This window comes from Paramisgurnus dabryanus, chromosome 2, assembly GCF_030506205.2.
Source record: "Paramisgurnus dabryanus chromosome 2, PD_genome_1.1, whole genome shotgun sequence".
Lineage (NCBI taxonomy): Eukaryota > Metazoa > Chordata > Actinopteri > Cypriniformes > Cobitidae > Paramisgurnus > Paramisgurnus dabryanus.
In genome coordinates, this window is record NC_133338.1 from 8,001,601 (window position 1) to 8,026,787 (window position 25,187).

Genomic DNA, 25,187 nt, shown 5'->3' on the forward strand with positions numbered 1-25,187 from the left:
TGAGTTTGAGGAAGTTCTGTTGCATCCAGATTTTAGTAGCGGACAGACAGGAATTGATGTGGGCGAGGGGAGGATTGTGGGGGGACTTTGTGCTGAGGTAAATCTGGGTAGCAGTGGTATCGGCATAGCAGTGGTAGTTCAGGTTGAAATGGCGAAATATCTGACCTAGGGGAAGGATGTAGATGATAAAGAGGAGGGGGCTGAGTACAGAGCCTTAGGGAACACCTTGGGTGACTGTGGCAGAGGTGTGGTTATGGAGGGAGATGAAGTGGGATCTGTTGCAGAGGTAGGAACGTAGCCACCTGAGTGCAGTACCTTCGATACCAAGGTTTTTAAGTCTGGTGAGCAGAGTGTTATGGCACACGGTATCGAAGGCTGCACTCAGGTCGAGAAGGAAAAGAATGTTGAGGGAACCAGCGTCAGCAGAGGTGAGGAGCTCATTGAAGACTTTGAGGAGAGTGGTTTCTGTACTGTGGAGGGGGTGAAAACCAGATAGGAGGGGTTCAAATTACAAAAATAACAGATTATGGGGTGGTTTTCCGGACAGGGATTAGTTTAAGACAGGACCAGGCCTAAGTTTAATTAGGACATATAACTAGTTTTAACTAACATGCCTTACTAAAAACAGTACTGGTGTGAATTTTGAGGCAAAACAAAGGGCACTGATGTATTTTAAGATATGTCAGTGCACACTGTTTTGAGTTTGGATAGCTCTTACATTTATTTTAGTCTACGACTAGTCTAATCCCTGTTCGGGAAACCGCCCCTTAAAGTTCAAGTCTGGAGTTATTTCAACCCAGGGTCTTTTCAGCATAGAAACAGGTCGACCAGTCCTTTGAGAACACGAATCTAACATTTCCACAGTAATATTTTTCAGGATTTACAGTCGTTCTATCCAATAAACACAAACTTGTACACACTAAACAAACTGTTTGTGTTTGTAGAATTACAAAAATAATAAACTTAAATGTACAGTATGCCAATTTACTTTTAATTCTGTTACACTTCACTAATGTAACTTAAATGAACTAAAATATAAATATGCACATTTTCAAAATAATAAAGGTAGGCCATCAAAATGTACAAAATATATACAGTTTAATTAGTCTCTCTCTACTCATGATCTGCGAGATCAGCAATGAAGGTAACGACTCTTGGGTTTACTCACAGCTGCTTCTCGTTCTTCTTTGTTTTAACTTTTGTTCCCCTCTCAGGGTTGATGTTAAAGAAACACCTTTCTAAACACAAAAATGTTAATGAAAATAGAAACAATGTGCACACACACACACACACACACACTTTACCTCTGAAGGAACTCAAGCGTGGAACCCAGATCTACTGGATAGTGGATGTTCAGGCAGTAGTAGCTACCAAACATCAAGCAGGTGGCAGTTATGAAGTTGGAGATTTGGTCGTTCACAATCTTGCCATCTATGCTGAGCATGAAATGCCTTGCAGCATAGCAGCAGCAGGTTCCTGCAAAGAACAGAACATCAGCTATTTCCATTCAATAGTGCAAACACAAAATGTTTTGAATGATGCACATTAACAGAACAGAGCAGACTGTTTTGTAGTGAATCACATTAACATGATCTTTTACTTTCTCATTAAAAAATATAACTAGCATTTTTTAAAGCGTAACTCTCGCCAAGATGGGTGTTTTTGTGAATGTACACGATTTGTTTAAAAGCCTAAATACTTCCAAAGCGCCACTTTTAAGCTTGCCCGTGTTTTCGTTTTCAGGTCAAATGGGCTTTTGAATGGAAATAGTACGGGCACTACTATTTTGATACATGATCGCGTCAAAATCACTATTTTTAAAACAACTACGATGGCTCGCACCTAATGTAGTTTTTTTGATTGAAGTATCATCAGTGTTTCTACACATGAATTCGAGCATATAATTCAAAACGGAAAAATTATAAAATATTTAATAAATGGGGATAATATTGCTTTTTTAGTATAACCTATTCAAATCTTTAATCCTTTAATATTTCTAAATAAATTAAAAAACATAATGTGATGAAAACACTATAAGAAACACATAGATTATTAATAGATTTCCAGATGATTTTTTCACTCCAGTCTGTCAATTTAAGGGCTTACTGCAACAAAAAACCTATGTTTATCTTCAAATGGTGTCATCGACAACAGTTTTCTATAAAAATGAAGGCCATCTTTTTTTGGCATTCCTATTCTGCCACTGAACAGCACAACAAGACATTTTCTAGTGAGTTATCTTGCTCGTTTTACTTGTGTATAATTCATTTTGCACTTTTTTTCTGCCACCACATTGCCCGTGCAGCCTGCACTGACGTAACTGTGACATCTACTCACCAAATGTCAATAGTACATTATAGTCTTTCAAAAAGTAAGTTGGACAGGGGTACCTAAGAAGTGACATGCTGTTACACAATTATATAAAGGTGGGTTTGTTTTAATTCTATTTGTCCAGCTACAGATGAAGATGCTTTGTGTGATGAATCATCCTCTGTTTTCATGGACGAACCTGGTGATGTGTTAAGGAGGAAAAGACAAATGACTCATCATGACACTGCAGGAATCTCATCCTGTTCACAGTAGTAGGACTTATTCACGAGTTCACACTTACAAATAATTCTGAACAGGGTTATTAATATGCGTATTTGGCGTGCTGTCCGAGGAGAGGGCTCCGAGCTCGTTAATGGCCTGAGCCCGGAGCGCCTCCTGGCGGGGAGAGGGTTCCGGGCTCGGCCTTAGGCCCGAACCCAGAATAATCCCCCCTGTTCTGGTTAGTAAGGTGACTAGGCAAATCGTGCGGAGAAGGGGAGGTGGAGGGATGCTGAAACTATCAAGGAATGAGGGTGAGTTGATTTTCAGTCTATATAGGTTTCTGTTGATGCTGATCAGGTGAAGACCTGATTGCTGATTGTCGACAGCTGGTCATAGTTACAAGGTAATTAGGTTGATTATTTGAACGTGCTCCTCCCGAACTTTGTTAATAAAACATCATTTCACGAGTTCACACTTACAAATAATTCTGAACAGGGTTATTAATATGCGTATTTGGCGTGCTGTCCGAGGAGAGGGCTCCGAGCTCGTTAATGGCCTGAGGCCAGAGCGCCTCCTGGCGGGGAGAGGGTTCCGGGCTCGGCCTTAGGCCCGAACCCAGAATAATCCCCCAAAAGATCGCAATACTGGCATCGGACAGCAGCCGGGAACAGTGTAGGTGCCCCCCAAAAAAGCGGAATGTGAAATGGCGGTAAACGGGGCTCCTGCGGGAGCAGGGGGAACATCACTGCTGCGGCAGTGGCGAATTTGTGAAATTTAGGGCTCCTGCAGGAGCAGTACAGACATCACTGCTGCGGCAGTTGAGAAATTGTGAAAATTAGAGCTCCTGCGGGAGCAGAGGAAACATCACTGCTGCGGCAGTGGAGAGTTTGTGAAAGGTAGGGCTCCTGTGGGAGCAGTACAGACATCACTGCTGCGGCAGTGGAGAAATTGTGAAAAATAGGGCTCCTGCGGGAGCAGAGGAAACATCACTGCTGTGGCAGTGGAGAATTTGTGAAATGTAGGGCTCCTGCGGGAGCAGAGGAGACAGTACAATGATGGCAGTAGAGATTAGTGGAAAGCAGGGCTCCTGCGGGAGCAGAGGAAATGGCACCGCTGTGAAAATAGGGTTCCTGCGAGGGCAGGGGAAACATCACTGCTGCGGCAGTGGAAAAGGGCTCCTGCGGGAGCAGAGGGATACATCACTGCGTAGGCAGTGGAGGTTAGTGAAAGCAGGGCTCCAGTGGGAGCAGAGGAAACAACACCGCTGCGGCGGTGGGAAACAGGGCTCCTGCGGGAGCAGAGGAAACGTCACTGCTGCGGCAGTGGAGAGTAGGGCTTCTGCGGAAGCAGGGGAAACATCACTGCTATTGCAGTGGGGATTAGTAAAAGCAGGGCTCCTGCGGGAGCAGAGAAAATGTCACCGCTGCAGCAATGGAGAACAGATCTCCTGCGGGAGATGGTAAAAACACCACTACTGCGGCAGTGGATTTAAGTAAAAAGCTGGCTCCTGCGGGAGCAGTGGGAAAGTCAAAGCTGTGGCACTTGAGAGAGTCTTATAGTTTGTGTTGTCCTGGAGCTGGTGGGATCCGCTGATGAAGGTTTGTTGGGTTTTTCTGATGTGGGAGCGGTTAAATGTGATAGCAAAGGAAAACAACACTGCTGTGGCGGTGGAGAAATTGTGGAAGGGAGGGCTCCTGTGGGAGCAGAGGGAAACCACTTCCATAGCAGTGGAGGTTAGTAGAGTGCAGGGAAAAAGGGGGGGGGCGCTCCTGCGGGAGCAGAGGAAACATCACTGCTGCGGCAGTGGATAAAGTCTGATAGTTTATGTGGTCCTGGGACTGTTGGGATGGAGCTGGTGGGATCCACTGATGAAGGTTCGTTGAGCTTCTCTGATGTTGGAGCGATTCAATCGAATGTAGGTTTTGGAGAAGAGGTCTGCTGGGAAGCCAGATAGGAGTAGGACAGATTTAAAGTGTTTTGGAACCGGAAGCATGTAACCCGGTGATTTGAGTAATCTGTGAAGAGTGGGTTTGATGTGGATCTAGCCTGGGAGTCGCTGGAATGTAGATATGCTAGGAGAGTCTGGTATGGTTGAATTGGTGTTTGGAAGTTGAAGATGTAAATGGAATGGCCTTTTCTCATTTGGTCCGTCTTGCTTTGTTTGATGGAATAAGAAATGGTATCGTTGTCCAGAAGTGGTAGATCTGAAACTGTTGGGTGATTATTTGGATTGAAGTTGCAAGTGATGGCCAGAATGAACATTGCGTAGAGTATGAGGGTAGTGTTAGTGGAGTGGAAATCTCGACCAAGGGTGGAGCTGCATACGGTGAGTATTTCTAAGGTTACTGGGTGTCTTGCCATAGGACGGGTGGGCTCTTTGGATTCCTAACGAGCGTGGAGGTCTGGGTGCTAGCTATTACTGGAAAGGGTGAGCCAAAAAGAAGTTTGTGGAAAATTTTGGATTCCACTTAGGTATCCTTTAATGGAGCTGGCTTTGAGGTTCTTGTGGTGATTGAGGTAGGATAAATGAGATGGTGAGTAGGGACAAAATCAGGAAAAACAGGTTGTAAGAAGAGTAGAAGGTCTTGAAGCTCCTTCAAGGGGTTGGGTAGGTTTGTAGGATTCTGGGGGATACAGCTTGGAGGATGGTATCTAAAGAGGCATTTGAGGTGGGGGTTTCAAGAGAAGATGCACTGGTTCCAATTTCCTTGGCTAATTCAGAATTTCAGTTTTACTTTAATTGTGACATGCTGAAACATGCTTTGGCCGATTCCAATTTTATTTCTAAGAACTATGATTGATGGCAATAGGTTACAAACAAAATCTGCTTCTTTAATAGAACATTATTTATCAATAAATAATTTATTTAATATTGCACTTTCATCCATGTTGAATTAAATGACATGATCTTTTATTTAAAAAGATCTCAAATAAAGTGCTCTTAAGTTTAGTCAGGCTCAGTGACGTTATTTATCAGCCGCATTAAATGTCCAAATATCAGTTGGACGGCTGTGGTTAGAAGTATAGTTCCTAGTTAGTATAACATGTAGACTTGGGTAGATCATGCTTTTAAACAAATAAGAAAGCAGCATGCAGTGATTTCTATATCCGTAATCTAAATATAAACAAAGTTTTAGGTTGTAAACAGAATTGAAGCGCTGTTTTTGGAAAACTGCGCGGGACTACGAGCTTTAAGACCCTGGGGAATCCCTGGAATGAGTGACGTAGAAGGAAACTTGCGAATGAAAGACGAATCTTGGATTTAAACAACAGAGAACTAAAACGTGACAACAAACGCTTTAGATGTGATGTATGTAGTTTACAGCAATAAGAGGAAATTAAATCGATCTGAACAGATTAATTTGTCTTGACATCATTTACTTTATTGTTGAGCCAACATAGTTCAGCGACGGATGTGCAACAAAGTTGCTATGTTTTCGGGAAATAGTCATGACAAGCCAGCTGGCCTCTCCAACTATGCACGGTATGATGGTTTAGCAGCGCGTTATGCCGTTGGTTGGGAAAAGCGCCCCTGAGCAGGGTACGCACACGAGCCAGCGGAACAACATCTATGTGTGTCACCTGCAGATGCGGGGCAGGAATCAATATGGGCTCGGGTTGTGTTCCTTATGTAAAACGATCGCGTTTCCCAGTATGGAATTAAATTAATGTAGCTGTTGGATAACAGGAGCTGCTTCCACTGCCAATGTGCATGTGGCTTTGAAGTTATTTCTTGCGCAACTGGCAACATGATGTAAGTTACGAATGAATGTTTGCTGTGTATGTATGTCATACCGGTTTGATTTATAATTATAAGAAAACAAGGGAGAAAAGGTAGAGGCGTCTGGGCATATGCTGCTAGCGGAGGCAGCCTCGTGCTCGAGCCCGATGGTGGAGACACAGGCAGGGGAAAGGGTTAGAAATTAGACTGAAAGGTCTGTGAAAGCAGGGCTATAACACCGCTGGCGGAAACATGCTTGAGCTGGATGGGAAACCTGTATCGCTGGGATGTGTTGCATCGTGCAGTGCATGGCAGGCTGCTTTGCGGCGATCTTCGGAGCGAAAAAATGATTGAGGCTTGGTGGCAGAATCTTGATCACAACCTGGACAGGCTGAAGGCCTGCTGGTGCGGTCTGACGAAACCGCTGTTGCGAGGATAGAAAACCTTTTGGTGAGTAGAGATGTAGCTTTGTGATCTTTCCTTGTTTAGTTTGTGGCTTTGCGGCGGGGTGTGGATTTTGTAGATGGAAGAGTTGGTTGGAGAGAAATATGAAGATTGTGGAACCTCTTAGAGAAGATGTTGGCGTTGGTTGATGTTTGTCTTAAGTTTAAGCAATGTTCAATTCATGCTGAAACTATCAAGGAATGAGGGTGAGTTGATTTTCAGTCTATATAGGTTTCTGTTGATGCCGATCAGGTGAAGACCTGATTGCTGATTGTCGACAGCTGGTCATAGTTACAAGGTAATTAGGTTGATTATTTGAACGTGCTCCTCCCGAACTTTGTTAATAAAACATCATTTAATGTGTATCAAAGTCAAAAATAATGTTGTTCTTTTTTCTCGTTCTGGGTTCATCATACGAGTCTAAATAAACTTTTAATTTAAGTTCCTCAGTGTCCGAACTGTGATCCATTGTTTATCCTTGTGACAACACTTACGGTTTGGCAGTTTCTAGAGACAGGACTCAAAGTGTGTACATAAAAGTAACAGATAAGATCAGACAATTAATTGGACATGAAAATGCTGGCCCCCTTTAGCTTACTGTATATTGTGTGCACTTACATTCTGGTGCACATTACATTACATGCAGCCTCTACATTTGTTCAAACAGTTGTTTGTGTGTAAACCAAAGCTGCTACAAACCCTAAAACAACTATATGTTAAAGTGTTATCTCATTACATTTATAACCCATGGTAAAGATCGTGGGTGTGTTTGACTTTATGCTGTGCTGCACAGACGATTGGCAGATGACATCACAGTACGCACACACCTCAAATCACTTAGGCACTGTGGCATACAATGAATTAATAGGCTTTATGCCCAGCTGCACTACTTCCTGAACTTCAGCCAGCTCCTTGTTTCCTGTTTGCCATTATTGGCCAAACTGATTAATCTAGATGTGCCTGACCTCAGTAGTCACAAACTAATTAATCCAGGTGTGCCTGACCTCAGTAGTCACAACAACAATAATCAGACACACCTGGATTAATCAGTTTGTCCAATGAATGCACCTTGAAGTCATGTTAGTCGTAGATTGAAAAGTGTGCGTAATCCTGTTTTTGATCATTTAGATGCTCTTAAAACAAACCATAGTCTCCTGAGTGTTTCCTGTTGATCAAGAAGGTTCCACTAATAACTGCAATGTGCACGACATCCACTTATGTTTGTCAAGATGTCACAAGCAGACCATCATTATCACAGGATGTGCATAGAGGTTATAAGTCACTCAAAATTAGTTTTGACAGTATGAGTTTAATGAAAATGTAAAAAATCTCTATCCCACATACAGTAAATACACACATATTTCCCCACTTTCAGTTCACTGACCTAACCACTGATCTATATAAATGACTTGATTGCGCATAGAATGCTTAACGTATCCAACAAAGAAGACTACGCGTTGTCATATTAGGAAATGCCGGAAGCGTCGAAGCGAACGTATTCAAGTGTAAGTACCTCAGGAAAAACCTTGTTCTTTGTGATCAAACTGAACTTTAAAGTTTAAAATCATCCAAACAAATGCCCATCTTGCTTAAGATATAAACAATGCTAACCAATGGGACAGCTTTGTAAATTTTCTGTAAAATTTGTTTAATCAATGCCATTAAAGTACATCATCTCATTGCTGTTGACACATGTGTTTGTTAAGCAGTTTAATCAGATCATTTTGCATTAGTTATTAGGTCATTAAAACCATTTTATGTTTGTATGTTTGTTTTACCAGGTGCTATTTTTGAATATATTTGTTAGCGTCGTAGCAAGTTACAAATGCATTTGCTTCTAAATGTAGCATTTACCGGTATAATCGTGAATTGAATCACTAATATTTCAATACTGATTTGATGTTACAGGGACTGATGAACACACCCGAATTCTTATCCAGTGGAGAGTGGCTAATGAAGCCATCTTGACTGGAAAGCGGAATGCAGCCATCAAAGGTTTTGAGTAAGTATACAATGAAACCATCTTACTCAAGTTTGTTGACTCTGGTAGTATAATGTAGTAACATTTGCAACTTTTTCCAAGTTTTTATTTGTATTTGCTATCTGTGCATTTCTTACAGAGTTTTTGGACAGAGCAGAACTGTTTCTGCTGATCAGATAAAACGAAAGTGGGAAAACCTGAAACAAAAGAATTCTGTCATGATTAAGTCACATTAATGTTTGTCCATCTGGCATTAATCTTTTGCTTTTAATTGCCTGCATTTTGTGGTTTTAAATTTTGTAGGATCTCAAATGTCCACAGACGGGGGTGAGTACTGAGGATGAGGTTACAGCAGCAACCTGGAAATGGTATGCTACCATGGATGAGTCGATGGGTCGACCCGCCACCTGCCCTTATTGCCTCATCTGGCCTGAATGTTGCTGTAATCTCACCATCCTCAGCGAGGTCTGCCCCAGAGAGAGAGAAAAAGGAAGGATGTTGAGGAGCTAATTCTGGAGATGGAGGACAGAGAAATGAGAGAGCGAGAAGAAAAAAGAGACAGGGAGACTAAAGTGCGATTTATAGTCGTGCGTAGGTCCTACGGCGTAGCAGTGACGTCGTAGGTTCCACGTCGGTTTTCATTTATACTTGTGCGTTGCCGTCCGCGTCGCCGTGCAAATACACACGAAACCGCTGGTTGGCAGTAATCACGCGTGTAACCACAGTAGCAGCAGAAGTCGTCACAGAAGAAGAAGCTAAGCAAGTTAACCCACAAACGAAGAAGAAATAGCAACTTGTTGTGTATAATTTGAGAAGACCAGCAATGATGGAAGTAAATAAACAGCGACTTATGTTGCAGTTTGAGTTAAATCACTCCTCAACTTGGCTCATCTTTGTTTTCACCATCTCAAACGGAAATACCTATGACGCATTTTTTTTTTACCTGACGGGAGGGGTTCTGGTGGACCAATCACAGAGCTTGCGGTCCGCGTAGAGCCGACGCGCTGTTAGAAATTTTGTGAGGTGCGCGTCAGGCTACGCACAGGCTACGGATAGCCTACGCCGTAGGTACGCCGTAGGACCTACGCACGACTATAAATCGCCCTTAAGGAGAGAGAGGAAAGATTCCTTAAGTTACTAGAGTTAATTGCCCAAAAATAATTTAAAATAATGTTAACTATAGTGTTAATTTATTTTATAGTTCATTGTAATGAAATGTTTATTGTTTTATGGAATTTTCACTTCTATTAAAGGACTTATGTGCACACTCATTTTGTTGCAGTGTTCAGGTGTTTTTAGGAGTATCTGAAAGACTTTTGCAGGAGTATCTGAAAATGATGTTCTCTGTAAAAAGTGCATAAAAGTAGAAATTTACCCACAGTACAGACAGCTTTTAAATGTATTTAGTTAATTTTTTCCCTTAAAGGGACAGGTGATCCCCAAAAAATATAAAAGTAAAACACGAACATTTAATGGAATATACTAAACACATAAATAGAATATAATCAAAATGTAACATTAATATTAACTCCAGCAGCTCACATTTGAGAACACAAACTGATCTTTTTTATTCTTAACATGTGCAATGTTACAGGTAATCATGCTCGTGAAGAGCAGGCACTAAGTTGTCTGGAGCGGACACAGCTGCAACCAGATTGTCCCACACATCATCTCCTGTGTTGGCTTCTGTGTTTTGGGGTTCAGGTTGGTCATCCCCATGATCCTCCACAACTGATGGAACCACATTAAGAAGACAGAGGTTGTGGAGCACTGCACAGCATGCAACCACATCTTGCACAAAGGCAGGGATCACTTCCAGGGCTTTGAAAAAGATGGAACTCCAGCTTGTCTTTAGAATCCCGAGGACCCTTTCCACGATGCTCCGGGCACGGCAGTGCTTGGAGTTGAAGCGAGCCTGAACAGGATTCTGAAGAGGCTCTCTGTAGGGGATGATGAGACAGATGGGCATACGCAAACAACCATATCCACCATCTCCAAGGATGCATTTTCCTGCAGGTGGATACAGGTGGCCGGTATAAACAGGGCTGTTCTTCAGCACTCTGGCATCAATGCACGGATCCAAGATATCCAACAAAGATGTCAAGAAATTTACCCTGGTGGTCAGTGATGCGGATGTAACACCCATCAATTGTTCCAGCTACTGAACGGAAAGCTGGAGACCCAGCCAGCTGGGCAAAACCTGTTCCCACTGCTTCCAGGTCATCAACGTTGGGGAAAGAAATAAGTCTTCTTAAAATCCCAAATGACTCCTCTGCTTCCTCTGTGCACAATGTCATACACAGAGCACTTGGGGATGTCTAAGGCCATTGACACTACCCTGTATGATGATGCATGGGCCAGCCAGTAAAGAAAAAACATCACCTCAATGTCCTTTTACCAGCCATGGTCAGAGTCAGATGTTAGAATAGCAATCAGGGCCTTGATGCAGGGCTGTGCACAGACATTTTGAGGGGCAGTGGCCCAAACCAAAAAGGGGGCACTGGGGGAGGGCACAATTTATATGGTTTTAACAATATGATATGTTATAGATTAGTATCAGAAAAAGAGAAGTGATTATAATGGAAAATATACTTAATAACAAGAATTAAAGTGTGACAAAACTGCTTAATATTCTATATGATTTACGTGCTGAAGCTTTGAATCCATGTTTACAATTTTGAAGAGCTTTTGCAGCCTTCCTTTGCAGTCTTCTTTTTTGTGAACACATTGTTTTTTATTTTTTTGTCTACAAAGTGTGCCAACAACAGCAAATTTGGTGTTATTTATATTAGACAATCAATGTAATTCTAAGAATGTTTACTTGCTAAGTTGTTAGCACTTTTAGAAGACCAAGAGCAAATCATTACCCACAGAAACACAAAAACATACAAAAGCCAAGAGAGGTCATCCACATTTTATTTTTGCTGCTTGTTTTCTCATGATCTCGAGATAACAAAAGTTGTTTTCATGTTATCCTGACATGATAATCCAAATGCCATAATGTAATTTCCTGTCCATAATATTCGTTTATTTTGAAGTGGACTGCTGATACATATATGAGTTGGGTTACCACGCGTAGCTCATTGTCGATAGACTTAATAAATAAATAAAGTTTGATGTTCGTGAATTTAGGGACCATCTTTAAAGGAACAATGTACACGTTTCTATCTTCAATAGTATTAAACAGTTTATTTGAATAAAAATAAAAAATCTAAAAAAGTGTGCATAGTTGACAACCACATGAACACTTTACAGTTGGTTTTGTGACTGTTTGTTGACTTTAAGTAACTCCATTTTAATGCTGTTTAAGTAGAACGTATATGGAGATACTTTATAGACGGTCCCTATATTCACCGCGCGATCAAATGGTCAATTATTGGCAAATCTGTTTCATCTTGAGCAAATCCCTGATCCAAGTAAAATCTAATTTGTTCATTCATGCTAATTTACCTAAATATGCTTTTGCTGTCTGAAAATTATGTTCTTTAATCACATCACAAGAATACAACTGTTATCTCGAGATAAGGAGAAAATTAAGTCGTGATCACGAGAAAACAACCAAGCAAAAATAAATATAGTACACGACCTCTCTCGGCTTCAAACTACCAAATTACTAATTGAGCAGCTTAACACTGAGGTAATGTAATGAATCTACCTGTTAATACAACAAACTGTCGTCTCCGCCCTTCAAAGAGTGGACACAGATTGTGAGAGATGCATGCATGTAGCGGGCGGGAAATCACGAAGTGGATTACCAGAAAAGGTGGATCTTTAGATGAGCGGTAACAGAACACTTTGACCCGGGTTGGCGGTTGGTGAGAGGGGCACCTCAGCTGATTAGGGCAGAGGGGCAGTTGCTCTAGCCACCGGGCCACCCCCCTGTGCACGGCCCTGCCTTGATGGACTGTTGAGAGAGTCGGAGGGTGGGACGGAGGTCAGCGCCATCTTCAAAAGCAGAATAATTAGCACTGCAATGTTCCGGCGGCAGTATGCTGTAGGGCTAACAGTTTGTATGTGTATGTAATTTTTTTAACAACATTATTTGCTTATTTATTTGTGTGTATGCGTGTGTGTGTATTATACTGTTTGTTTTAAATGTAAGATTGTTTTACATGTAATAAATGCTTTAATAAATGCTTTATATACTGTACATTATTGTTTTTTTCATTTATTAATTTATTCATGAGAAGTAAATAAATTATTTTCTTGGGCCAAAGTTAATTGTTGTGTGTTCTCATGTCTTTTAATTCTGAGGTAACATTTACTTGCTAAATAAATACTCTCATGATTTACTAAATTCTTTATAAGCTGTCTATTAAGCTTTAACCTGCATGCAGCTGACCTTTGCTTCCTTTGAACTGTTAATAGGTAAAACGACGTTAAAACGGCAATATAAGAGGTAAGAATTAATGAAAACATTGCTAACTGTACTGCTTCTTTACATTTTTATATTTTATGATATAAATTCACTCGCTTTACAGCCTTCAGTCACAGAAGATTAAGTTTTAGGATATGTGTATGTAAATTAATTGTTAATTCTGATGTTATTTCAAATGTTTATGTTTTAATCGGGCAGGGTAATGGATTTATAGAAATCATTAACACTCTAAGAACGAATGTGTTAAAAACAACACATTAGTGTTGATTGTGGGATGACACACTAAATGCGTTGTCCCAGAATTCACCCATCACTGTGTTATTATTGAAACAACACATTTTGTGTTACTTTTAACACAACTTGTGTTATATTTTAACACAAAATCAACACAAAATGACACATAATGTGTTAAAATTACACATAGGGGCGGTTTCCCGGACAGGGATTAGACTAGTCCTAGACTAAAACATTTTTAAGAGCTGTCCAAACTGAAAACAACCTGCACTGACTTATCTTAAAATACATCAGGGCCCTTTGTTTTGCCTCAAAATGCACACAGATAATGTTTTTAGTAAGGCATGTTTGTTAAAACAAGTTATATTTCCTAATTAAACTAAGGCCTAATCCTGGATTAAGCTAATCCCTGTCCGGGAAACCACCCCATAATGTGTTAAAAGCTTTACGCACAAAGATGAGTAAAAAATTAACACATCCTTTCTAAGAGTGAAGGCGAATGTATCTGCTGCATTTTATTAATAACACGGGTGTAAATAACGGTTTTTTTTAAATTAAGGTACACGGTCAGCGTTATTTTTCTAAACAAGTTTAAGTAACTTTTAAAGAAAAGATTAAACTATTTTTTTAAATTGCTGAATGAAATGTAAGTTTAACCATGGTTTAATACATTATCTTAATGGTTTCAAAATACATGCCATTAACAAAATCTGATAACGTTCTATTCATTTAATAGAATGTTTGGGCATACCACCATGGCGGGGTGGTGGCTTCACAATTGTGACATCATGCGCAATCCAGTCATTTATATAGATCAGTGAACCCAACACAGTTGTATATAGCTTTGTAGATGTATTAGCTTGTTAGTTATTTTGACCTGAGGACAAATCTGAGTATTTATCATGAAAGAATAATAATGAATAATCAACAGAAACATAACTAATAGAAAATCAAATCAGACAGTCGTGCAATGTAATTTATTTACAATGCATACAGCATACCCAGTCTGTATTATAGGATTATAACCATCCATTTCTTTTCACTATTGCTCATGAAGATCATTCGCCATTCTTAGAAAAAAGGAACGAAATGCCAACCATGCACTATATTAATTACAGCAGCAATAATATAAATTCCTGTAAGCAAAAAGAGACAACATTATTACAGTATTTTCATAATCAAGACATTGCATGGCCGCTGGCATTTATTCTCATACATGGCATTGTACCAGTTCACACAGTATCTAATTAAAAAAATATTCAAAGTTTAACTGGGGGGTATTCAAATCATAGTATCCCAGATAGCACAGGTGTGACTGTTATATGTCTGATAAAGATCTGAAGATATATCTGATGTGTAAAAACATCTGATACACTTAATAGAAAAGGCAATTTTACATGCATTCTTGTCAAAACAGAAATAAAACTGTAATTCTGTGAAGATGTGTATATATCAGGGTTTTGCAGCAGTCCTGTTTTTTTTTTACCATTTAAAGGCAGTTTATCTTAGTTCTGTTAGATTGCATGAGTTTATATGCTGTTTAATTGGTGAAGGAAGCAGTAAACAGCATGACTAGTGTACATACTTGCATTTTCCCAAAATATACCAAGAAACAAAAGCATTAATAATGTAATCAAATATATAATACTCACTGGTAACTAAAATAAGCACAGGAGGATAAACTGCAACTGTTGTTAAATGGGCTTGGATTAAAATAAACTGATTGTTAGAAATTAGGCAATCAAGATACAGTTTTATCACAATTCTTTAGCATAACTTGCATGCTGACCACCGTACTGTAAAATGTCAATTTACCAAAGATGAGAAACATCAAGTTTAACAAAATGCCCCCTTTTGGTCACCTGCCAAAGAACGTTTCTAGGGAAGGTTTTAATAGTATCTAAACTGCAGCAAGCACATTGTCTTTTAACTTAAATCACATCATCATTGCTGAGGATCTGTCCTAGAATAATTATGAATTAGTAAAATATAGGTCTTGTGTTTTATAAAAATCTATTATTATGGGGTTCTATAGCTCTAACTAGAGCATAGCGCACCAGCAATACCAATTCCCAGGTTCAATTCCCATAAAAAATTTAAACTGATAATGTACCTTGATTGCACTGCAGGTCATTTTGGATTAAAACTTTGCCAATTGCATAATAATACATGTCATTTGTCACATGAAAAATCAATGAAATATGGTCTTAAAATATTTGCAAGATTAAAACGGTTATAGCATCACAAAACACAAAGGCTAACATTCTAACCTAAAGCTTTTTCTCAGGCTCACAGTTCTTCTAAAGACTGTCCTACTTTTACATACTGATAAAATTCACCCAAATTTATAAAATGTTTGCATGAAGTTAAAATTATTCATTAGAAGAAGAAGAAGATTTATATATATATAGCGCCTTTCCATGGCTGTATGTAAAGGAGCTGAGCACATGTAGAGCCCAATGCTAAGAGCAGGAACACCGGCAGGGCACTGGAGTATTGCACTTTTTGTGTAATAAATGTTTTTCAGTTGTATATTTATTCCTGGTGCATTTCTTAATGTACATTTTTACTATGTGTTTTTAAATCCCTTTTCACTATTCACATCAAAGGCAACACAAATTATCTGCATACTCTTTCACCATCCAGCTGTCCAATTATAAAACCTACTCCCACAGTTCTTACACAGCAAGGAGGGCTGAAGGAAACTGTCTACTCATCCCAAATGACTGGAAATTCAAACAGCTAACAACCTTGTGTGAAAGCACTCATCCACTCTAATACAGTTCATGTTCTAGTTATCTAACACCCAGCAGGTCAGCATAGACATTTCCTGGAGGAATTGGAAATACTTATGTCATACTTCCCAGAGGATGGTACTTCTTTGTTAGTCCTTGGTGACTTCAGCATTTACCTTGAGAAATAACAGACTGTTAACTTCAACATCCTGACTACATAGTTTAACCTCAATTGAGGTCCAAATTTATAGGTCTGGTAATTAATTAAATCTTATCTACACACATTAGTGCTCCACTCAACACACCCAGGTTACCCCGCTACACACATCTGATCACTTCCTCATCACTCTCGACCTCAGTCTATCTCCCCCAGACCTTACACATGCTTCTCCACTGGTCACATTCTGGCGCAACCTACTTAGGCTCTTTTCCTCAAAAATTAACAGCTCACCTGACTCTTGAACTATCATTCTGCTTTGTGCCCCTGCCCCCCCACCTTCAACTGACTTGACAGTTGACAAGTTTGCTTCTTTCTTTTTAAAGAAAACTTTCGTACTCTCTTCAAAACCTTCTCTGAGAAAGCAACTCGTCTTGAAGGGAACATCACTGTGGATGACAAGTGAGTTTACTATATACCTTGTTTTCCTTGTTTTTCTTTTGCCTAGACTATTTCTGTTATGATTTAATAGAAATTTGCTTGCTTGTTTAGTTAATATACTCATTGACTGTTTGTGTTTGGTAGCTCATGTTAGCATGCTTGTTAACCTCTGTTAGCAAGTGCTTTGTTTGTTTACTCATGTGCTCTAGCAAAAAAAAAATTATTGCATTTTATTGGTTTTGCACTTAAAGCACGTAGTGACTAGATCACAGTTTTGATACGTGTGCCAGTGACGTCATTTAGGGTGACCATACGTGCCATTCTTCCTGGACGCATCCCGTCCAGGATTTCGGCGCGTCTTCCGGAAGTCGTATTTGTTGACCGCATACGCCATTCAGTTAAAAACATAAGATATACAATCGTAGTTTCATTCTTACCTTAAAATGTAACGGTTGCTTTTCTGTAATAATAATAATAATCCTCTATGACGTATGCGGTCGACAAATACGACTTCCGAAAGACGAACACAAAATCCTGGACGGGATGCGTCCGGGAAGAATGGCACGTATGGTCACCCTACGTCATTCAGGCTTTTGTTTTGCTAATTGCTAAGCCGTGCCCAGTGATGGATTTAGCAAATTTAGGGCCCAAGGCGAAGGTCTGTATGGGCCCCCTATCTACAAAATACAACGAAAATGTTTTTTTTACTTCAAAATGAATATGGAAAGCAGAGAACACACAAAGTGTAGCATAATGGGTCAAACACAGCCAGGAACAGTAAATGAGGGAGAAAAAAATTGAATCTGATGCTGCACAAAAATTAGCAATGCATCAAAGCCGAGGTTGTTACTAATCTTTCACATGCCCAAGACTGTGATAAAAGGTTAAAAAATCCAGTCCAAAATCACTTTTTATATTGAAAATAAGTATTTGTATGTGTGTTTCCCTAAATCAGTTTTGAGTTTTTGAAAAAATCATTGACAATTAAAGAGTAAAAATCCTGTATTTTATTAAACATTTAGCAGTTTTAATCTGGACTGAGGTTGATTAACAGATTATGCAAAAAAATTAACCAAATATATATATATATATATATATATATATATATATATATTTATTTATTATCACAAACATAACGAAAGGGTTGTGAATTTGCCCACAGTGTATTGTTGAGTTTTTGAATTTTTTTTAAAGCATTTTCCCAAAATATGTGTCAAAATAAGATTTGTCAGCAAAAATCATTCCATTTGCTGAAACACAGAGAAAGTTGTGGCCAAATTTAGACTCCACAGCACCCCATAGTGGACGAAAACTGCTGTGCAAAGGCAAAAGACCGTAACTTCGATTTTGGTCGAAAACTTGAGTCAATTTCATCGTTTTTTCGAGAAAATAATGCATGGCTTAACAGTAACTTCCAACAGCCCAAAGGAAACCAAGGCAAAACAACGTAACTCTAGTTCCCGCTCTTAGACATTGTTTTGGAACGCTCTTATTGAGTTACGGTATTCTGCTTTTGTTTAGCTGTGCGTCAACATGAAGTTACTGTGCTGGCCTGGAGATACGGTATTCTGCCTTGGTTTTTACTAGGGGTGGGCCGATCCACTTTTTCCATTACCGATCCGATTTCGATTCCTAAATTCTGAGTATCGACCGATACCGATCCCGATCCAATTCTTGTATTTTTCTTGATCCATTTAGAAATGTGTGTGTGTGTGTGTGTGTGTGTGTGTGTGTGTGTGTGTGTACACATAAATATATATATGGTTATTGTGTTTGTGTGTGTATGACGTGTTTTATTCACCGCTACTCCAGTGCATTAACTCCCCGAGCACCAGACCAACCAGAGTTTTTGTGACCTTAAAAATCTTCATATATGCAATTGTTTTTCACATAAAGCTGTTGAATATATTAGGAAGACTTATAGTGTGTAAAAATGTTTATGGTGCTTGTATAGTGTTTATGGTTATAATAGTCTGACTTTTCTATAGCATTTTAGTAACAACAACGAGTAACGCACAGTATCGAATTTGGATCGGCCCCGTTATTCCGATATCCGATCCAGCAAAAAAGGTCCGGATCGATCCAAAGTATTGGATCGGCCCACCCCTAGTTTTTACTATCCAAAATTAGCAGAGTTCAAGTTACGGTGCTGCCCGTAACAGCCATCACTCTCTCATCAATGTCACTGAAGCACTTGACACACACTAATGGTTTAATAAAACTGATTTAAAAGTGTTGAGTGGTTGTTTCGAGTTTAGGATGGCCTATAATTGTTCTCGACTAAAAATTATGCTTCAGATGGCTTTAAAACGCAAACATCAAGCTCAAGGTAAGAAATGTAACACAAAAGATGCAGTAGAGTTAACAAACAAATTAAATCATTATCTACTTCACTTATCTGTTAGCTAGCTTAGCAGCCTATTGCATAAATATGCTAACAAACTGCTTCATTCAAAGCCCTGAAAAAAATGCCACGAATAAGTAATCGTAAATAATCTTAACGTTTATTAAATTATTTACATAATTCGTATTTTTCATTCAGTTATAGTCTGGGTCTGCAGATTAGTTTCAGGATTTCACTCCAGTGCTGTGAAGCACAGCATCTAGAATGATCACACATAAAATCAGTACAATTCCCAGTAAAAATCCATATAGTACCTTTTCTTATAATGGTCATTAAAGATGTTTACAATAATCCACAAGAATTCTGAGCATTATTTCAACCAGCTGAGCTGGCGTTCACATGAATCAAATTGTCCTTTAGGCGAGGCAATTATGAATGAATACTTTAGATTCAGTGGTTCAATTACCTATTTATATAATCAATGAATCGATGTGTCACTCACTTAAGACAGTTATTTACCACCCCCTACTGACAAAGAGAAAGATTGTTCTAGACAGTGGTAGGCATTTTCCTAATTTTATAGTATTAACATTCATTAATCAAATATTGTATATTTAATTGAATTAGTTTTCAATTTATTTTCCAATGCATGTTTGCAAATGTAAAATTCTTCTATTCTTTTCATTAACTTGTGGGGATACTAACTGTGATACAGCACCCCAATCAAAAACATGGACGATTCTTGATAGTTGCCTGGATATTAGTCCTTTTATGCCCCCAAACAGACAGGCTTTCTGGTTTTCACTGCCTGTGAGCAATGTTGTTGAGGATGAGGAGTAAGAACATGAATAAACAGGAATCCAAATTCACTTGATTTGTTATATGTTTTCAGTATTACTTAAAATGTTATGTTCACTTATTGCTTATCTTGTATTTTCCATATAATTTATTATCACTTATCTGCAGTCAACCTGTTTTACTGTTGCAGTTTTACTGAACACCAATTAAAGATATAATTTACCTCTAGGTATGTGTCATGACTCATGTCTAATGTATAATAAAGCGGTCAGAATGCAACCAAAGCATATGATAGCAACAAGTAGACAGCTATAAGTAATTGTCAGTCATCCAAAAATAAATACCATGATCACTTAAATGTATACAGGTGTTACAACAATGTCAAAAATAAAGCTACAAAGCTGTCACTGGGGCAGTACCCTTTAAAAAGGTCTGAATATGTACCATTTAGGTACAAATATGTATCCTTGGACTGCCAATATGTACCTTTGAAGTACTAATATGTGCTTTTTGGGTACAAAGGTGTACCTTTTTGAAAGGGTACTGTCCCAGTGACAACTTTTGTACCTTTATTTCTGAGAGTGAACAATAGTTTTGTAAATGGTGATCAGCAGCTCAATATTGATAATTTGGATGTTACTGCTTTTTGCCATGGCATGACTTCTCACTTTTTGCAGAAACTACAAAGGCAAAGAACAGTAACTTTCAAATAGGGGTCAAAGGTCAAGTTTAAGCCAATTTTTTTAAGGACATAAAATGATTTGTACTTTCCCAGTTTGTTACGGACTAGTCCATTTCATTGTGAAAGAAGGGGGTGTATATGTGCAGTGACAGATATACATGAACTGGACATTTTATCTACTATTTCAAAGTTTCAACATATTTCTTAAGAATAGTAATACAGTTTACAATGCTTTTGAAGTGTTCGTGATGATAAGGGTTTTATTTATTTATTAGGTTGGTTAGCTTATCTCTCTGAGAGATCCTTCAGGGTGTCCTGGAAGGATACGTGGTCCACAGCTCACCAGTGTCACACTGAGAGATGGCAGGCAGACAGATGGTAAGTTAAATGCAGCTTTAATGAATGACAGGTGATTTGGAATGGATAAAGGTAAGCAGTATGCAATTGTTCATCAGATGGGAACTTAGCTTGGTGATTAACAGTCTCTTTGGTTGCAGGTGGCTGATGAGAATCCCTGAATGGATATTTGAAGAGGAACAACTGGCAGATGAAGACAAGGAGAGTAACAGGTAAGTCATTGAGGTAAGTGGTACAATAGAGTCTGTGTCATTACTGAAAAGACCAGACGGCGAGTGGTTGTGAGAGTGCAGGTATTAAAGATTAGGGGTGCTGAGGTTGAGGTGGAGATGATTAGTACTAAGGAGAGTGAGAGCGAGTGGGTTCAGTGAGTAAGGATGACGGTGATGCAATTCTGACAGTACTCCCTCCTCCCAAGGCGGTCCTTGACAATGGTGGAGAGGGGAAAGTTCGGTAACGAGGTCTACCTTGAGGTCGAGGAGCGGGACAGTCCGGATGGTCCGAGTGGAACTAAATGAGAAGTGAAGGATCTAAAACTTTTGGATCTAACAGAATCCAAAAGTTCAGTGTGTAGATGTTTAGGCAAGAAGATGAGACCATCAGGGGTTTCCGGCAGAGCAGGATAAAGTAGGTTCTTCTGGTTGACCTGTTCAATGATATCGCAGACAATCAGGTTAATGAATATGGCTGGAAGGAGGATAGGTTCTGGTAAGTGGTCCTCAGAGGAGGTGCTATGGATACAAGAAATGGTATCAGCCTTGATATTCTTACTACCAGATCGGTAGGTAACAATGAAGTAAAAGCAGGTATAGAAGGGAGCCCAACAAGCCTGCCTTGGGTTTAGCCTTTTGGCTTCACAAATATATTCCAGATTGCAATGGTCAGTGATCACTTCTAACTGATGGTTAGCTTCCTCCAGCCATTGCCTCCATTCTTCAAGGGTAAGTTTAATGGCGAGTAGTTCTTTATTACCAATATCTTATTCCGCTCCACAGGTGATAACTTATTGGAGAAGTAGGCACATGGATGAAGGCGAGGAGGGTACCCCTGCCGCTGTGAGAGGATAGCTCCAACTCCGTTGGAGGAGGCGTCGACCTAGAGAATGAAAGGAGATCGGGATTAGGATGAACCAGGAGTGGCACGGACTGAAAGGCTCTTTGAGGAGGCTAAACGCAGAGATGGCTTCTAGGGACAAGGACAGAGATTTGGGTCAACTCTTTAGCTAAGAGGTTAAGGGGAGCACTGATGAGAATATAATTATTGATGAATCTTCTATACAAGTTGGCAAAGCCTAGGAAACGTTGTAGGCCTTTCACTGAAGAGAGTAAGGGCCAGTTGTGAATCATCTCCACCTTACTCTGGTCCATCTACATGCCTTGTTGGTTAATAAGCAACCCAGGAACTGTACATTGGTGGTGTGGAACTTATTGATGCTCTGCGAGGGAGGTAGAGTAGATGAGGATGTCGTCTATATAGATTACCACAAATCTGTTTAGTTACTCCCAGAAAACTTAGTTCATGTGACATTGGAAGACTGCTGGCAAGTTGAAGAGTCTGAAGGGCATAACCTGGTATTCATAGTGGCCAGAAGGAGTAACAAAGTCCACTCATCTCCTCATCTGATACGAATTAAATTATAAGCACTGTGCAGGTCCAGCTTGGAGAAGATGCAAGCTCCACATAGCTGCTCCAGCGCAGCGGGGACCGAGGAAGGGGATAGCTGAAGTTTATAGTTTAGGAGTTGATATGACAATTATCGATGCATGGTCTTAAACCTCTGTTCTTTTTCCAACAAAGAAGAAGCTGAAAGTGGCAGGGGAAGTAGAAGGTGGGATGAACTGCTGTTGTAAGGCTTTCTCCACATATTCCTCCATGGCCTTTGCTCCGGGATGAAGGATGAATACGACCTTTGGGTAGAGTGGCTCCAGGTAGCAGGTCGATAGCACAGTCCAATGGCCAGTGAGGTGGTAGTTTATCAGCCAGTTGTTTGCTAAAGTCATCCTGGAACACCTGGTACTCGGTGGGTATCTCCACATGGTGTTGGACCGGTGGACTTTTGACTGAAATGGAGTAAATAGGGTAGGAAGTTTCAGTAGAGGCGAAGTAAGAAGGTTTTGAAGGTTTCTGAATGGGAGGTAAACAGGACTGGAAGCAGTTTTTCTCCAACCAAGGACCTCAACGGTACGCCAGTTAAAAGTGGGTTGATGTTGGAAGATCCATGGGCATCTCAGGATGAGCTCTGTGGTGGATAGCTCCAGCACCATGAAGGAGATGTCCTCTGTATGTAAACATCCAATTGAAAGAGTGATTGTAGGAGTGTCGAATGCGACCCTGGCCCAGCAGCTTCCCTTGGATTTTTTGCACCCTGAGATCCTGTTGCGAGGCTTACGGATGTTTAGTTTTTGAAGGAGTTGCATGGAATTGAAGTTGACTGCTGATCCGGAATTAATGAGGGCTTGCGCTGAGACACAAACACAGAAGGTTTAAAGATGTACAGTGGTGCATTTGGGAACTTCTACTTTAGGGAGGATTTGGACAGAACTTACCGCTGGCACGGAGGTCATATGTGGCAGTCACCGATGAGATGCTTGTCGCCACAGCAATATAGGCAAAGCTTAAGTTAAATACGGCTGGAATGTTCAGTGGTGGACAGGTGAGTAGAGTCAATCTGCAAGGGTTTGGGTGCTGAAAGAATCAGAATCAAAGCCGAGGGCGGAGGATGTCCAGCGGTTTGTCACAGGAAAGACACTCTTATGTTTTTTTGGATGAGATTCTCCAACCCCATATTGTCATCATAGACGACCACTAGCTGATGGATTTGGGGACTGAGACATGTCGATAAGCAGGAATCAGAGCTGTTTCGTTCCATCCGCTAGAGGCTACCAATGTGTGAAAATGAAATGCACATGCATTGACGGAGAACTAGGGAGAGACTTTAGAGTACAAAGAGCTGGTAACAGGGTCTTGCCAAAGAATGTGTTGGCGTGCTGCATGAAGGATATCTTCGGGTACCAAAGGTGGACTAATCGGTGATCTGGGTAGTAGAGATTGACAAACTAATTTACCAATTACGTAAATGGATCGCGCGCCGGGTTTAAAACGGACTTGGTAGGATCCTGCATGTTGGTCTGGTATTCTGTCAAACTGAGAGATTCAACTAGGTATGTTGATTCTGTAGCCATCTAAAACCAATCTCTTCTGCCAACACCTGCCTCAATCAGTGGCGGTCCTGGCTAGATTTACGCCCTGGGCGAACCATCCCTTCGCCGCCCCCAGAAAAAAAAAATTACCCCAAAATCCCACCACCAACATGTATTATTTTATTATATATAATCTTAAATACAAAAAGGTAACAAGAACAGAGAAAAACAAGATAAATAAATGTAATACAGTATATAAACACACACACACACTCCTCATCAGACTACACAACCATGTCTGTTGGCCATGGCTGCTGTGGAAGTATCTGACTCCTCATTTTTGCCAGTGGGTGCTCTAACTCCAAAATATTTCAGAAGTGCCCCTGAATTTACAATTAAGATACAATATGTAAGTTAGATACACTTACATCACACATGCATCAGTTACCCAATTAAAATGACCATAACACATATTTTATAAGTTTATAGGATGTTAACAAATGCTAAGCATACACTACAAATTATTTAAAAAGTTATATCACTGTGTAGCTTACAAAATGGCATTTCAATTTATATTAGAAGTTATTTAAGTTCACATATAGCGTATATAGCAATAAAAAAGGACACAGTCAGGAGGTCTGTGTGAGTTTGCACTTGTTGTGTTGCAAACACAAACTAGACTGTGTGTTGCCTATGGGTGAATTTAGTTGCATGACATGGTGCCTCAATTCTTATAGTTGCTAGTTCAGCAAAACTAAAACCAAAAAAACAGTCGTGTTCTGTGGCTAATAGCAACATATTAGCAAGAGGGCGAGGCTAATATAAATAACGTTAGCCCATTTCCTACGTCGTCACTTATAGAAATCGGCATACCTTTATCTTTATAATTTTTCCTCATCTTCTTTTCTTCTTTTTCTGATCTGGGCAACTTATGGCTTCTTTGGTCTTTTAATTCGATGGCATGATGATGATGAAGAATCGACATCATTAACTTTGCATTACATTTTGCCAACAACAACGTCCGTTCGCCCGTCAATCAACCGGTGTCACGTGACGTGAGTCACGTAGATGACTCTACAGATTTTTTTTTCACAAAATCCAATTGATAACATGTTCGTAGGTTTATGGGTCTATGTTCATTTTAGGAATGAAAAATACAATTTATTTGGAAGCAGACGCAGCAGTTTGTGTTGTGTGGCCTCTGGCCTGGGATCAGTCTAGGGCGAGCGAGCGATTTGCAGTC

The 25,187-nt window shown here is 39.9% G+C and overlaps 1 long non-coding RNA gene across 1 annotated transcript in view; it reads right to left on the reverse strand.

Moving 5' to 3' along the window:
* LOC135783532 (uncharacterized) overlaps nt 1–24,837 on the reverse strand; it is a 417,164-nt gene extending 392,327 nt beyond the window's left edge. The window contains exon 1 of the long non-coding RNA XR_012335084.1: nt 24,818–24,837. This is a non-coding gene — a long non-coding RNA (uncharacterized lncRNA). The remainder of the gene's footprint in view (nt 1–24,817) is intronic.
* Nucleotides 24,838–25,187: the final 350 nt, after the last annotated feature.